General features: G+C 48.9%; 1 protein-coding gene across 1 annotated transcript in view; it reads left to right on the top strand.

The window, feature by feature from the left end:
- Positions 1 to 671: 671 nt before the first annotated feature.
- LOC108159826 (serine-rich adhesin for platelets) overlaps positions 672 to 11,815 on the top strand; it is a 58,592-nt gene continuing 47,448 nt past the window's right edge. The window contains exon 1 of the mRNA XM_017293401.2: positions 672 to 1,024. The gene's annotated coding sequence lies outside the window, so the exon portion shown is untranslated. The remainder of the gene's footprint in view (positions 1,025 to 11,815) is intronic.

Genomic DNA, 11,815 nt, shown 5'->3' with positions numbered 1-11,815 from the left:
TAGGTGCAGCGCTTGGAGAAATTACTTAATTTATTCAAAGTAATTGATCTCTCTGTAAAATTACTTAACTAATATTATTTAATTAATTGATCTCGCTTTGCATTAGCAGAGGATGAAGACAAAGTGTAGAGATAAGCATAAACAAAAGTACCCCAGAGGGCGTGGGAGAGAGAGCAAATAGAAAGAGGAGTAGGAGATCAAAGAATGCACTCATTTGCATCGCTCTCACTCAAATTTTTTCACCCGGTCGAAGCGTGCGTTCGCAAGTCGGCTCCGCGTTTCAATCGGTGAAAATTCGGAAAATGGCGGGAAATCCATCGGGAAAAATGTCGCACAGGTCTGTGAATTGAAGTTTAGTGTAGTGATCTAGTAATTATGTACAAAAAGTGTGTTTTATTGCAAAAAAGTGTGTGGAATAAAGGGCGGGGGCGCAAAAGAGAAAAAATGGCGGCATGCAGCTCGACGAAGGAAAAGTGCGGCAATTTGTGATAAATGTATACATATGTATGTATGTGTTTCATATATTTTATATACATACCTACATACGTATGTGTAGAAAAACATATTGTTTTTTCATAATTTCTTTTTTTTATGTGCAAAATCTAAAATGAGTAATTGTTTCGTTTTCCCGCTTTTTTTTCGTTTGATCACCTCATATTGAGTTTCAGCTATGTGTGTGTGTGCGCGTGCTTGAAATTTCGTCAAGTTTTATCCCTCTCCCACTCCACGATGGGGTAGTGCAGTGAAGGAGAGAATCGAAAAGGAATGCGTGCTCTCGCTCCAAGTGAAGTTCATAATAGGGTGAGGCATTCGCAATAGTGCTGATCTGACTCTCTCTTGGTGCGTGTTTCCCCACGTACTTCAACCCTCTTGCGCCTCACCTCATTTGAATAAATGAATGCCAAAAATTTGTGCTCTTATTGGAAATCATTTTGTGCGTTTCGCTGGCGGTTTCGGTGCGGTTTTGTCGTAACTTCGGTGTCGTCAGAATCGAGAATATGAGCAATTAACTGAAAGTTGATGGGTAAGTGGGAAAAGAGAATATTTTTCTTTTTAATGCATCATTATAGCGCATGAATATATGTACATACATATGTAATTATAGCGTAGTCGACTCCCAGCTTGCGAATTGATACCAAAATAATACTTTTACGAGGGACCAACTGATTCTTGCATTAAATCTGTACCCATACCCATACCAAAATCAAAAACAAAGGAGATCAGAAATCTCTCGAGCTGAATATTTTTTTCTGGATTTGAAAAATTAAAGAATAATCCCAAATATAAATGGGGATAGCGGGTATACATGTAGAGTCGCGTCCGTAGCTGCTACCCACAACGTGCCCCCTCGTTTTGATATATTTTTGAAAGTGCCAACTACTTGACATTTGCTTTCCCAGACGAGTCCCAGCCGAGTCCCAGACTTTCAAATGTCCGAACACCGAACTTCAACTCTGTCTCTCGCCCTTGCTGTGACCATCTTTTGTTGGCCGAAAGCTTGGGCTTTCAATGAGAGTGCGGCGGAAATTCTTTTTGGTCCCCCTTTCTATTGTCGAACAGGCTTTTGTGTTCAACTTTTCATTTTCAATCAAGCCTGTCAAATTTGTCAAGCTCGACGAGTTTTCAAGTGGCTGGGAGGAAAAAGACACAAAAAATTACAAAAATGCATTCGAAGATGCGCATTCCCCGGGCCCCAGGGTGAGGCAGAGTGAGGCAGAGTGAGGCAGAGTGAGGCAGAGTGGGGCAGAGTGGGGACTGGGTTCTTCTAATCAATGGCATCTAATTAAATGGCGTTGATTGTTGTTGCCACTTTGACAAATTGTTGCTGTTTATTTGTCGGCCTTTTGGTTTTAATGCGTTTTTGATTGGGTCGACTGGCCGGCTTACCCTCGGGGGACTGGGGGACTGGGGGACTGGGGGACTGAGGGACTCTCGATCTCCGGCTGCCCCTGGGCTAGGTGTGAGGCATTTTGATTTATTCCCCCCCAATCAGATAAAGTAAAAAGGTTTCGGTTTGAGTTATATGCAACATGGTTAACCGTTAGAGAGTGTCTGTCCGGTTTCAGGAGAGGAATCTATAAGGGAACCACTGTTTCTTGGTTTGCCAAAACGGAAATCCAGCTTCGATCTGTTTGAAAAGCATATAAGATGATCTCAATTGGGATTAGAGTTCCACAATTAATGGACGAGCGATGGGTGATTTATCAGGTTTATGCGGTACTTCTTATAGGAATCTTTGGATCAAGCAACGATCTTGAGAGGTTTGTCTCCTCCTCCTTCCCCCACGTCCCAGTGAGGTGTCAATATCCCGTTCTATTGACGCCCTCGAACAATGGCCCGAACATATTCAAATCCAGTCACCGGCACTCGTTTATGTGTCACTATTTTGTTGTTTGACGCCCCAGTCCCCGTCCGAGGCTTGAGGCATATCAATCTGATGATCATATCAGCGGATGATGACTTCATGGCAGTCGTCGCTGGATGCCTGTTTTGAATGAGTAAAGAATATTTTTAAATAATTTCCCCGTGCCCCGTGGCGACGCCCAGCGGCGACTCCTAGGAGCTGCCGGCCTGGGAAAATGTCACAATGTTGTGCTGAATATTTTCCCCAACATAAACCGCCTGAATTATGCAGCCATAAACCATGGCCAGGGCCGGGAAGTGTGGGGGAATTAGCATAAGCCTTGACTCACCCACGAGCCCCCCCGCCACGCCCCGCCGCGCCCCGCCTCACCGATCCAGTTAGAAAGTAGTAAAAGTTCATTAACGCGGATGGACATGGTCTTAACGATTTGTAAGCTGTTGTTCGATCTAACGAGCAGGTCTTAGGGCCACAGAATCCATGCGGGGCTCGCCTGGAATGCCACCCAGGACCACGATCCTGGGCGTCTTATCAGCGTGTCCAATTGCAAGTAAAAGAACGTAAAGTGCCAGATAAAACACTTCTAGCCCTTCGGGCGGTACAATCCCATCGGGGCTGTTGCAAAAAACAACAGGCCAGGGCCCAGAAAAAGGCTGCCACAGATAGGCCACGGCCAGGGGCCAGGGGCCAGGTAGGAGCAGAGTCCAGGACAATTTATGTGACGCGGCGTGCATAATTGAGGCCTTTGGCATTTGCCATTTGCCTGGGTCTAATAGGTATGTAATTTTTCTTGGTAAAACCTCAGTTCATTGATGTCCTTGCTGCCAGTCGGGGGAATATCAAAGGATGTCAGTGCCATTTAGCGCATCGAGTGATTTATGCGCCCATTGATAGACAACAGGATCGCACTTTTATAGTCTTGGCCAATTAACAGCTGCCAGCGACTTCCGTTTTTCGGCTAAAGAGCCCACCGCTGACAGGCATGATCTATGCGAGGGACTGCTCTAAATGCGGATAATTGTGTGGCTAGCGCCGAAGGACATGGCATGGCCGGGCTGGAGATCGATGTCTGGCTATAAAGATGTCCCGCGGCAAACGGAAGCAGCAGCCGACAACCGATCTCGAGTGCCACTACAGGCATATATATATGTATATATAAGGGAATTAGCCAGATGATAAGACCCTGATGGCAGATAGAAACCGGCTCGAGCGGGCTCTACGCTATCTACCAGTATCTACCCTTCCCCACGTGTATTACCTATCCAACGTACGATCTATTCTGGTTCCCGAATCACTTGAACCGACCAGCGACCAGCGATAATATACTTTTTAGTGTGCAAGTTCTTGGAAAGCCCTGCCCATGGCTATGGTCATGGCCAAAAGGAATGCCAGATTAGCAACTCAAATACGCAATAGAGGAAGCCATTTAATGGGCTTATATAAAACTTGAGCTTATCAAGTGCATCCCCTCAAAAACTACGTAGTGGATCACGGATAGCCTCCTTCGGCATTGGGTGCCGCCCCATGAGGCTTTGGGCAATCTTTATGCCTTTCGGAAATGCTTCCGGTTGATCCTCCTTCGCCACCTCTTTTATGGTGAATTCATGCCATTTTTAGGTGCAAAATAATTCGGAAATGGCTTGTTTACTTTCGAATAAGGCATTTCCGGTGAATAAAAATCATTCTCGATGCGAAATCATTTGAAAATGGTTCGATAAGATATTTTTCTTGACGGGCGACTTTTTTATCTAAATACACGATATGCTGGCCGGTGTGTCCTTGACCTAGAATCACAATATCCAATCTAGCCAGGCGTTTGACCACGGCAACAGCGACGGATGGCTTTCTCTCTCGACGATAATGGTAAAAGTATTTACAGCCCGGCAAAGATAAACCCAAAATATCGGCCAGACGGAGGCCTAATGCGGGCCAATCGCTGATGAGTGACCGCCTTACGCTTTCCGTTTAGCGAGGCCCCCCCCGGGTGGACAGACCCCACATCTAATCGCCTAATCGATAGTCCGTCGAAGTAGGTATTTATGCTGCCCAATTGCGCCTGATTGACGAGGTCGCAGAGAGTGATGTCAGCGACCGGCTGATATGTGGATTTGCTGATAAATTACTGGACTCTTCGAGGCTCTCGGATGACGGAATCGAGCCAAATGGGGATACGGGAATAGCTTCCTGGGGGGATCCATAAATCATGTGCGATTGAAGGCCTTAAGCGGCCCCACGATCCGGCCCGTGACCGATCGAAACCCAGAAATAGACGCATCCAGAAATAAAACGAAACTTTTTTTATCTTCGTAAGACCCTCCCGGTAATGCCCGACTGACAGCCCAGAGAGCCCCTAACACGCACCGAGGGTGTGCGAGAGGCTTACTCTCTCCCGATATATTAGAGCCCTGCGATTCGATATGTAAACCGTAGACCGTACCGATTGTTGGCGGGGCTTAGGTGGCCCCCCCCCACCCCGTGCCCCCAGTAAATGCCACAAAAAGACCGCACTCTTGACCAATTGCAACATTGCGATTGCCGGGGCTTGTGCGCTTTTGGAAAAACACACTCCTTTGTAGTAGGTCACGGTTCCGTCGTGGGTTCTAACCGGTTATCGCCGGCGATAATTGGTTGTGCCAAGTGCGAAATATCTTGGCCCTCGATGGTAGGCTTCCTCTGCTTCTGCCAGATGGCGATAGCCAGAGCCGAGTGCGAACATCCGCACTCGATCCGTGATCACTGATCGCCGGTACTCGGTCACCCGATTGGAATTTCGAGTCCGCAATCTCCGCATCCGATAAGCTGCCAAACAAAAGGTGGCCGAAAGGGAAATACCACCAGGCAGCAATCTTGACTGATTGTTGCCTCAGGCTTCGTTTGCTTAACTTTTCCTTTCCGGCAAGTCCTTATCGGCGGAATGTGGGCACATTTATTGGGGCAACAGGAATGCGCCACCCAAAACGGATTTAAGGCGAATTCCGAATGCGTAAGGGTGGCCATCGATTACTGATTCACTGAACCTTAATCGGTTCTTTTATTCCTCAATTCCTTGAGCATTTGTTGGCCTCGGACATGGCTGCCCTCGACGTGGGTTTGAAAACCTCTAATGAGGCAGAAATCTTCTTGCAGAATGGCAAAAACGTACCAGTCATCGCCAGCGGCCATAACCCATACAGGGCGTGGCGAGAGGTGAAAGGTTACCGAGGGGGGGGGAGGACATTTGTGCGAGTCCTTTCTCGTCTTTTCTGTTGCGTCATGTTAAATAAAAGCTGGCCCCCGAGCCAGACATTGGACATGGACTTGGCTCTGGCCCTGGCTCTCACTCTGTCTCTCGCTTTGGCCCTGGCTTCCGGTTAACGGTGAGGGTCCTGTGGTAACAAAGGAGCAGCCTGCAGGCGGCTGCAGCCCTTGCGGTTTTTCAATTGAATTGAAACAGTAAGGAAATGGAAAAAGAGGAGGCTGACCGCAAACGTGGTTGAAAATGAATACAGCAGGAGGGTAGTGCCCCAGGGTCAGCCATGGCTGGGGTTGTGGCAGAGGAAGTCTTGTGTCTCGTGGCCCTCCTTCCTGTCCATCCATCCACTGACACCAATATACGAAGCAGTCGCCTTCGCACAGCCAAGAGGGGCCCAAAGTTTGGACTGTCCTAAATTAACATCTATGTGCTAATTGATTGTTCAAATAGTTGACTGGTTTCATTAGCTCTGCGCCTCGGCGGGGGGCAGGCATCGACTCTTTAATTGCCGCACCTGCATCGCGTGTCCATAAACAGAAACAGAAACAGAAACAGAAACAAAAACAAAAGGCAAATAACTGTCCGGCCCATTGTCAGATGTGTGTCAATGATATATATCGTGGGGCAGTGGGGGTTGCCCAAGGACATCGGGCAGTTCTGGGAAGGTCCCTCAGGGCAGGCCAAAAAAAAGCCAGAAAATTCGCCCTGAACTTTAATTCCGGCCAACAAAACAGATTCAAATGAATCGTTGAATCTGTGGAAAGTCTTCCTATCCCCAGGGCATATCGTTTTTCAATCTTCACTTAACCTTTAGCCGTGACCCGGCCGCCCGTTTCCCAACTACTAATTTGAAACGTTTTCAAAAAATCTGCATAAATTAGTTGGGTAAATAATTTTGCAGCCGATGACGCGCCGCAACAATTTCAAATAAATTAAGTCTGGCTGGAGCCTACAAGGGGCCCAAAGGGGTGGGGGGGGGACGCTAATGGCCAACGCAAACAAACCAAACGATGCAGCGTGATGGCCGCTGATGATACGCGTACGCCTTGCAACAGGGCCTTGCAACAAATTGATCAATTCATAAATAATGAAAACGTTTAGCCAAAGAAGAAAGTGTTGACGTTGGCCAGGGAAAGGGGTAAAGCAGCTCCACAAACGTCAATTTTAATCGTCTCCAAGTGCACTGAAAGAAAAACTAACACCAGGAAAACGGGGGGGGCCAGTAGCCAGAGAGAGGCTTCCAGAGAGAGGCTTCGATTTCGAGGCCCATCTCCTGCCCAAAAGGGTTGTTCCAGAGGTTCTTCCACTCCTCCTCCTCTCCCCTTGGTTTCTTAGTGTACGAGCCGTCAAGTGCCGCTGGTGGACCCCCCCGTCGATGTGGAGCGACACATGAAGTGAAGAGTCTTGCACTTGCGTTGGCGATTGTCACGATCGATGGCGGCGACCACGGCCAATGTCCAGGCGGCTGGAATAAATATTCAAATAAGAAATCAAGTTCGTTTCAGGGACCCCCCCCCGGCCCCTCGCCGATGGCCAGTTGCATCCGCAATCGGTGGGGCATTGTCGCTGCTGTCAGCGTTTGTCAAATGAAGGCACCGCAGAAGCCAGCCACATGGGTGGGCCACCACTTGGACTTGGACCTGGACATGGACTTGGGCCTGGCGTTGACAGTTGTCTGCCTCTGCCCCTGCCCCTGCCACTGCCACTGCCACTGCCACTGCCACGGCGATAGCCTGGACCGGATAAGGCGTTTTCTGCATTACTCTGTTCATTGGAATTCTTTGGGGCTGCCTGTCGCTGAAAGAAATTAGAAAAACGCCCCTGAAATGGAACTCTTTGCGGGCACAGCATGTGGCATGCGGCAGGCATCCAATTTGAACCGATTTGGCGCCTAATTTGGTGCAAAAATTTGATCTCTTTCTTCGTTTAGAAAGTAATTGTTGCGTGGGTGTCTGGCTATGGCTCTGGCTCGAGCTGTTACAAATGGCCATTTGATTGTCGAACCAGTTTGAATGTCCAACTCCGACTCCGTCTTGGACTCCACCAAAAGATACCCACCTGACGGCGGCGGTCAAGTGTTTTTGGGTATTTTTTGGGGAAAGAGTGGCTTTCGGTGGCTCTCTGGCTTTCTTTGAGCCACGAAATGCCACTGCTAACTGGGTCATCATGGGCTGACATGATCACGGCTCCACTCCATGCCATCCATTGGGAGTGCCTTGCCCCTCATAAATCATCAGGGACTCTCGAGGGGCCAAGGATCCTGCCACGCCACGCCTCCGGGCGACTTAATTGTTGGCAAACAAAATGAATGCATAATTAGTTTGGCTCCAGTGGAAGGCCCCCCCCTCCCTCCCTTCGCCGGAGGTTAGTTATTTATGTCGGACCAGAGCAACCCCCTCCCCCCCCCGTTCATATGCATATTATGGATATTTCTCAGAGTTAAATGCATTTTTAATAATTTCATTAGGAGCTGGTCGCCGGTCGTCGCCATAATTTTAATGATCGCTTTATAGAGACATTCGCCCGAGAGACCCCCAGCCACAGCCAGAGCCACCGATAAGAACGGGTAGAATTGGGTAGTGCCGTTTACCGTTGCAAGGGCCACGGGGCCAGAGATAACTTAATTGGAATTTATACTATCATCGCCGTGATCAATGGCTCTCGGAATCACAACGCTCTGTGGCACTCTGCCCCTCGGAATCACAACGCTCTGTGGCACTCTGCCTCTCGGAATCACAACGCTCTGTGGCACTCTGCCTCTCTGCCTCTCTGCCTCTCTCTCTCTCTCTCTGTGTCTGGCTTTGACCGATAGACATCTGGTTAGCCAGAATCTCATAAATTTCTAGCATAATTTATGCCATATGCCACCTTTTGAGCTTTTGGCTTTTCTCGCCAAGTTCTAGAGCGATTCTCCCCGATCCTGGCCTGTAATGGACTTATAAGCGAGAGAGAGAGAGAGAGCGGCGAGGGGCAGGTGGGCAGGGGGGCGAGTGCCCTATCGCCGGCATCGCATCTCTTAGAGATCTTAACGTGGCGATAAGCAAACTCTGGAAATCAATTTTGCTGCGTTGTTGTACTTAATTAAAAACGAAACGAAGAATTGGTTCTGGGCCTGCCCAAGACGGGTCCCCAGAAGGCCCAGGAATTCCTTTTTTTTTTTTCCGAACCTGGCTGAAAACTCAATTTGCCAGTTGTGTGCGTGTGTGTGTGTGCGTGTGTGTGTGTGTGTGTGTGTGTGTGTTAGCCGATAAGCGAGCTCAATTAGTAGCCCCGAGGCACCTGTTTGTTCCCTCGTTCCATCTGGGAATTCCTTAACTAATTTCCCTCTATTTCTCTATGCGCCTCCACTCTATCTCTCCCCCTCTCCCTCTCTCCCCCACTCCCTCTCAGATAAATCAAAATTCCTTTTAACATTGTGTGGGGTCCCGATCCCGTTTTTGTTTATCTTTTTGTTGGTTTTGTGGTTGTCCTTTGTGGAGGACTCTTTCGGCCGACTATTAATCAAAATGGTCTAATATATTATCCATACCCGGTCCATAACCAATATTCCCATCATATTTTCAATTGTGGCCAAAGAGATATATTGTTTTGATCGGGCTAATAAGCTAAATGGATGATTTATTGGCTTACAACTTGAAAACGAAATGCATTTCGAGTGGATTCAAGGTTGGTGGAGACACGGACTTGGGTGGAGGTATATTTCGTATATATTTCCCTTGAAAATAATACGTTTACCACCTTTATTCCACAGGAAAGAACTGTACATTTTCTCCTTCATTTGGCCACGTTATAGAGCCCATTAGAGCCCTGCTTTCATTCTCCTTTCACCTTCACCTTGAGGCCGAGGGAATTTTCATGGGGCCTGCCTGCTCAAGGGGAAATGGCCACTAAATCACTGGCCATGCATGCAGAGAACGGAAAATTCTCGAGGAATTTGTTGCGAAAAGGTCGCCGAGGATTTACGAGCGGCCCCCCCCATTCAGCCTCGTTCTGAGGCGAATTTAAATCAATTTTAAATACCAACCAAATAGGGGGCGTAGCGGATTGCCATGTGGCCCATAATTTGGCATGAAATTTTCGCCCATAATTTATTGTCCACCGCAGGCTTGCTTTGGTCCTGCTGCTACCTGGTTGCACGCATCCTGTGGCACACTTTCACCTTTCTCTGCTACCGCAATTTGCCGCCTTAATGCAGTTTTTCCCTTTGCCCTTTTCCCTTTGTCTTTGCTCTAATTTTGTGCGGCATTGTTGCAACAGCAGCTGATGCCCTGGCCTTGGCACGGGTCCAGGTCCAGGCCGGGTCGGGGGCGGGGGCGGGGGCGGGGGCGTGTGCACTGCAGCTGCGGTCGCCAATGATTCAGCTTTGGTGAGTCACAGCCATCCCAGACCCGCATTTCCAACTAAAAATCATCAATGAACTAAATTTACATATCACAAAACGATGGAGAGCGAGTCGGGCAGATGTCTAAAGTGGAAAAGGAAAGCGGCCAGTGAGAGAGAGGGAGAGGGAGAGAGGGGAGGTTCTTTATCTCCAGGCGCCGTTTGAACGCATTACCTGGCAATCGACTGAGAAAATGTGTCTCCTCTCCTCTCCTCTCCTCTGCCCCACCTCTTCGCTGAGGCGGCACTAACGGACGCCAAAAACATTTGCCGCCGCCACTTGAGATCCAGTGGAGGCACCGGCCGGGGGCTAAATCATCGATCGCTTGAAGGCGAATGTACACTGGAAATAATTCTGCAATGGCTGGCATTTCCCATCTAAGATTTAATTGGCTTTAATGTGGCCACTTGTTGAACCCCCTTGTACTTCCACGAGTGCCCCCTGCCCCTGTCGATGCTTTAGCCAGGTCCTCCACTTAATTGGATCCTTGGCGCTGGCAAAAACAAATGTCTGCCAATGGCCGATGCTGGCTTTCAATTTGTCTGTCAATCGCACGTGACTTTCCACGCAAAAGAAGGAGGAGCTGTATATCATATTTATAGAGCTGTCATATGGCAGGGCAAACGGCATTTGGGAATAGAGGGAATCGGGCATCACGTGCTGCAGTTGTCGTCTGTGGATCGTCTGTGTGGCATTGCCTTGTGGTGGCCCTTTTTTCCACACACTTCAAGTGTCATAATTCATACGAATTTGAAAAGGTCCCAGTCCCGGCTTATTGACTGCGCCGGGATTAAGTGACAGTTCTGTGTGGTTCTGACATGTGGCACAATGGAGCGGTTGGAGTTCTCGGTTCCGGGGCAGACCCTGCCCCCTGCCCCCTGCCCCCTGCCTGCCCCGAAAGCGCTTCAAACTTTCACCAACTTTGAGGCAAAACTTTCCATTTCTGGCAAATGATTTATTTGTGGGCCTCCGACTAAAACAGCAATATAAAATCCTCCCTCCACCCACCCACGCCCGCCCATGATAAGGAGGAGCAGACAGTCTTTAAGGCGTAGCAGAGATTGAATTGAATGGCAGAAGCTGAGTGGAATTCACGGTCCCCTGAGCGGCCATAACTACCCATTTTCCTGTGGCAGTTCCATTTGCCCTTTAAGCCCCTTGGCAGACCCCCTCCCTCCCTCCGCTCCAAGACGGAGCGAGTGGCTCCTTGACTCCTTTGGGTGCGATAACTCCATGAAGTTTCAACAACTTTTTCGCCCCAAATGCACCCCGTTGCACCTCTTGCCAGTTGTGGCATTCTTAAATGTGACTTTTAGCAACGTCTTCAGCTTTTGCCTCGTGCTGCTTGTGGCAAATGCGTCGCCATGAAATTTTAATCAAGTTTTTGCTTCCGTTTTTTTGGAATTGTTGGTCTTTTTTTGGCAGACATGTCTGCCGTGTGGCATTTCCGCTGCCAGGGTGGTTGCAGCAGAGGGCAGGGGGCAGGTGGCAGGCGGCAGGTGGGTTTTAGGGGTTCAACGAACTTTGGTTTTAATTTAAGCAATCTCCAGGACGTCTGAAGGGATGCCCTTCAAGCCTTCCTCGAGGGGGAGTATCTAACGCTTTGGTTGCATAACCCCCTTCAGAAGCCCCCTGTGCCTGTGACGATCGCAACGATCCTCGACGATTGCATCCTCCAGCCGCCAAAAAGGGACAAAAGTTTCTTTGGCAGCAGATTGGCTGCGGGTGCCCAGGACCAGGACCAGCTTCAGCTCAATCACGGACCCATAAATAATACAATGCCAAAAAGGGGGGGCCCGGGCTGAGGCCAGATCCCAGCTCCCAGATAATTGCCGCCAAT

The sequence above is a fragment of the Drosophila miranda genome, chromosome 3 (assembly GCF_003369915.1).
Source record: "Drosophila miranda strain MSH22 chromosome 3, D.miranda_PacBio2.1, whole genome shotgun sequence".
Lineage (NCBI taxonomy): Eukaryota > Metazoa > Arthropoda > Insecta > Diptera > Drosophilidae > Drosophila > Drosophila miranda.
The sequence above is the reverse complement of the archived record's forward strand: the minus strand, read 5'-3'. Positions and strand labels throughout refer to the sequence as shown.